This window comes from Anomalospiza imberbis, unplaced genomic scaffold (genome assembly GCF_031753505.1).
Source record: "Anomalospiza imberbis isolate Cuckoo-Finch-1a 21T00152 unplaced genomic scaffold, ASM3175350v1 scaffold_355, whole genome shotgun sequence".
Taxonomy (NCBI): Eukaryota; Metazoa; Chordata; class Aves; order Passeriformes; family Viduidae; genus Anomalospiza; species Anomalospiza imberbis.
In genome coordinates, this window is record NW_027099972.1 from 42,043 (window position 1) to 46,721 (window position 4,679).

The 4,679-nt window shown below is 52.0% G+C and overlaps 1 long non-coding RNA gene across 1 annotated transcript; it reads left to right on the forward strand.

The window, feature by feature from the left end:
* Nucleotides 1–2,833: 2,833 nt before the first annotated feature.
* LOC137466646 (uncharacterized) lies at nt 2,834–4,434 on the forward strand. Its single transcript, XR_010995255.1, has 3 exons — nt 2,834–3,242; nt 3,588–3,705; nt 4,083–4,434. It is a non-coding gene; the product is annotated as an uncharacterized lncRNA (long non-coding RNA).
* The last annotated feature ends 245 nt before the right edge of the window (nt 4,435–4,679 follow it).

Below are 4,679 nucleotides of genomic sequence, written 5' to 3' on the forward strand. Positions count from 1 at the left end.
GAGCAACCAGGAAGGGCAGATTTAATCTCAACTGTGAGCTAATCATTCCACTGGTTCCCCTGGAGCTTAAATGCCTCCCTGAGCTCATCCTTCCGCTGGTTCCTGTAGACCATCTTCCTGTAGAGGAAGAACTCGCTCTTCCAATCCCCTGGGAAGTCTGAATAAATTTCTGGAACTGAGGTTGCTGTGTGCTTCCTGTGATATTTGGTCCAAGGCAGCACTAGAGCTCTGCGTCCCAAAGCCGCATTGTGGAGCCTGACCAATGTGTTTGGATTCTTGCAGCCACCCCAGACACTTCAGCTCCCAGTGGTCCAGCTGGCAGTGCTGGTTATGCAGCATGGACAGCGCCCGGCCGGCTGTGGAATACTCCTGGGGAAGAGGAATTGCCACCAGTGGATCTGGACATGGTGCTGGAGACACTGGAGGAGATGATTTCTCCCTCTGCTCAGGTAACTGCATTGGACAGGGATGAAAGGGGCTGGACTGACAGCTTTTGAATGCTGCTGCAGGGCTGAGAAGCAAAGGCTTCTTGAGTTCAGCTGTGAACAGACAGGGAAGGATTTTCTTGGTAAAGCAAGATTTCCTAAAGAAGAGGGAATGAAAAAGTCTCCCCCCTGAGTAAGGATGAGAAGGTGTGAGCCTGTGTTGGCCAAGTTTGGGTGCTCATTTTCCTGGGAAGAATTCCTCGTGCTGGGGCATTTGTGGTGCGGAAGTGGAAGCTTTGTAGGTTCTGAGAGGCTTTGTTAGATGGGAGAGAAGAGAAGAGTGTTTGGAGAATTGCCACTGAAGGCAGAGTGTCCCGTGCAGGGAGGGGTGTGCGAGAGGTGCCTCTGTTCCAGCAGCAGATGTGGGCTGTGCCTCTTTTGGGTGGCAAGGCCAAGGCAAAGCAGGGCTGGGCTGCAGCTGCTGCTGTGAGAGCCCTGCCGTGCGTGTAGGCGCTCCCAGAGCCGTGGGTGGGGCCGGGCTGCAGCTGCAGCTTTCTTGTCCTCTCCGTAACCTGGGGCCTGCAGTCCAGTTTCCATCTGGGAGATCCTCAGCTGGGCAAACTGGCCACTCTTGCTGTCCACATTGCAGAGCTCAGTCACCTTGCTCTCGGGCGTCTCTGCGGGAAGGGATGTGTGTTCCCACACAGTCCCTGCCAAGCTGCAGCCTGGATGAGAGTGCTGTGCTCAGGGCTGTGCAGGGAGGAGCACATCCCTGTGCCAGGAGCTGGCAGGAGTCCTTCCTTAGCAGCCATTCCATGTGTTCAGTGTCACCCCCACGCTCAACACTGTCACCTTTGACAGCCTTTGGATGGTGTTTGAGAAGTCAAATCTGTTTGACTTTTGAAGGGCTTTGGGGCCCAGACTTCTTGTTAGGAGCAAGGGATTAAGAATGTGAGCCACAGAGTTGTTGGACCAGATGTTTTGTGTAACTGGTGAGAAGGGTTTCTTTCTTTCTGTTTCTCTTTCAAGGGCAATATTAATGTTGTGCCTGAGTCTTCAGGAGGGGAGCCTGTGGACAGAGCTGCAGCGGAGGGAGCTTTGCCTGGCACCAAGAGCTGTGGGAACAATTCCCAGGAGCCCGAGGAGCCTGGTAAGGACAGAGCCCCATTGGTTTAGAGAGGTGTGAGACGGCTGCTCTGAGCCTGCCTCTGGCAGGAAGGGAGACGAGAAGAGTTGAGTTCTTGTCTGCAGGGTTGGTGCTTCCTGGTGCCTTTAGTTCAAAGGCACATGTACAGCCTGCTCGAGCCCTGCCCTCCACACTTCTCCAGAGGTTCTGACACTGAGTCCTCTGCTGTGGCAAGAGAGCAGGGAATAAACCTGACCCTGTGGGAGTTGTGTCACCAGATCCAGTGTCCCAGGTTTGTGCTGATGTCCATGGATAAGTTTGCTGCTGGGTGTCAGTGCTCTGGAGGCAACACTGAGTGACTCTTGAAGCAAGAGAAGAAAACCCCAGCAAAAAGTCAGTGTAGAAGTCTGAGCTTTTTGTCTCCAAGCATTAAATCAATGTAGTACCAGTCTGCTGGTAGCTGTTGTGAGATATATTAAAAATGCAAGCAGCAGAAGCTCTGAGACTAAACAAATCATTAATCATAAATCCAGTAGCTCAAGGAAAAACTGAAATTACCCCAAATTAGGGAGAACTAAAGGACAGAGAGAGCCCTTTGGATCTGCATTCTTGTGCAAAGCTGGTGCAGCCTGCAGGCCTGGTAGGGAGCGCTTTCCCTCCCAGCTGTTCATCCCAGAGCTGGTGGTTGTTTTGGAGGAGCTGTTGCTCACTGCAGAGGGCAGTTTGTAGGTGGCAGGGAACGGTGCCAGTTCATAACTCAGCCCCCAGCACCCCTCAGCTTCAGCCATTTCAATGAGGACTGAGGTCTGTCTGTCCTCAGAGAAAGAACAATCCTGGGCTTCTCTGTGGCAGCTGGGACTGTGTTTCAAGCTCTCGTGGGTGCTATTTGCACTGTGAGTGCTGTGAGTTTATTGGGATACTTAAAAGTTTTGGGATACTTCATAAGTTTTGAAAACTTGGAAGAATGCCTGCTCTTTAAAGAGCAGGCTTCAAATTGCCAAGTGAGAGTCTGCCTTTCAGGCCATGTCTGACAGTCCCTGGTGGAAGGACAGTTACTTCCAAAGGGAAAGATGCACAGAGGCCAATACTGACCCAGCATTCCCTTTGCTTCCCAGATATCCACCTGATCTACCTCGCCAGGAGGGCTGCCCTGCGTAAGAAGGAGGATCAGAGGGAGAGCCTATGACTATCGGGCAGGTGGAATCCCTCTGTTTATACATAGATTTATAGATTTCTGCAGTTCTATTTATATACCTAATAGATACATTTATAGATTTATAGAGGTGTGTTTATATAGTTAAATCTATATATATCATTATAGATGCGATAGATTTATATTTTTATATATGTAGTTATGTTTATACATTTTGAGATTTACATTTATATATTTATAGAGTAATATTTATATATATGTGTAAATATGTTTTGCTATTTAGTTACATTTACATGGAGGTTTAGATGCATAGATGGAGCTGTGTAGGTCTAGGCTGCATTTTTACCTTTTTCCCCCCTTGGCTGCCTTTTTCACCTCTTGCTTTTCCCCCCGTGCCCCCTCTGTCCCCTCTCCCTGTGCTGGGTCTGAGCTGGCGGCTGGGCCGGGCGGAGCAGCAGTTCCAGCCCCGGGCGTCCCTGGAGCGGTGGGAGCTGCCGGTGGCCCCAGGCACTGTCCCCTGAGGAGCTGCTGAAGGACGGTGAGACTGAGGGGGCTGAGGGGGCGGTGACGCTGAAGGGACGGTGACCCTGAGGTGCTGCTGGGGCTGAGGGCTGTGGGGCAGCCGAGGGCGATGGTGGCACTGAGGTGACAGGGAAGTGGCACAGGCCGAGGGGTGGCGGGTCTAGGGGGACGGGATGGGTCAGAAGGGACTGAGGGGCTGAGAGGACTGTGAGGGGCTGAAGAAACTGAAGGGGGCTGGGGTTTGCCGAGAGCATGGCGGGGCTGAGGGGATGGAGGGGGCCGGCAGGGAGCACAGAGGGCTCCGGGACTGCAGCTCTGCCAGGCCTTGGAACCAGTTGCGGAGCCTCCGCTTTTGCCACAGCTGCAGTGGAGACCTTGAGGACAGCCGGAGACTGACGGGAGCCAGCAGGGAGAAGCTGAAGGCCAGCAGCAAGAGCAGGGAACGGGGACCTGCTGCTGCCACGCTGGAGAGAGCCCGGGTGAGGCCCCAGGGCCGGGGAGGCAGGGTGGGGCTGAGGGTGGCGTGGGCTGTGGCCGTGGGCACTGCCCGGCGGGGCAGCAGCGGGCCCTGCCCGTGCTGGGGCTGCTCAGCGCAGCTGCCCCGGCCGGCACAGGGGCTGTCCTTGGGCAAGGCAGCTGTGCCGGCAGGGCCCGGGAGCTGTGCCGGCTGTGCCGGGCTGCCGGGGCTGCGGGACAGTCCCGCCGCGGCTGCGCTCACCACAGCCTGGCCCGCTCGGCTGCTTTTTCTTTCTGACCCTCCTGGGGAGGCTCTGAGTTCTTCCCTTCCCTGATGGAAGTGCAGCTGCTGCCAAGGAAAACGTCCCCATACTGACTCAGTGCTCCCTTTGCTTCCCAGCTGTGCCATCTGCCGTCCCTGTCCAGGAGAGCTGCTCTGCACGGGAGGAAGAGCCCGAGGGAGAGGCTTTGAAGATGGGCAGCTGGGATCCCTCTGCTTGCAGTTCTGTTTAAAGATGTTTGGACTTGCACCTAGACAGGGATTATTATATAGATATGTACATATGTAGGCTGCTATTTGTATAGGAATATTTCTGTATGTCTGTTGTATTTATGGATGTATGCTATGTATATATACATATATGTTCTATGTGTATATTTGTATCTTAGTGTATATGTCAGTTGTTATATCTGTGTTTAGTTCTGTTTCCTATGTCTACAGTTGTGTTGCTATCTATGTCTGTTGATGCAGCCAGAGATATATGGCTCTTTAAATAGGTATTTTGTTATTTGTCTCAGTAGATGCGTCTATTTTTATATTTTTATATGTATATTGATCCATTTGTGTGTGTAATTATTTTTACCTATGTATCCAGATGTATAGCTGTATATTTGTACTGGTGCATTTGTATGGATATTTAGCTTGGAGGTGGTATTTGTATATTTATAGATAGGTTTGTGTTATATATCTCTTTGTATTGTATAAAATATGTAATAT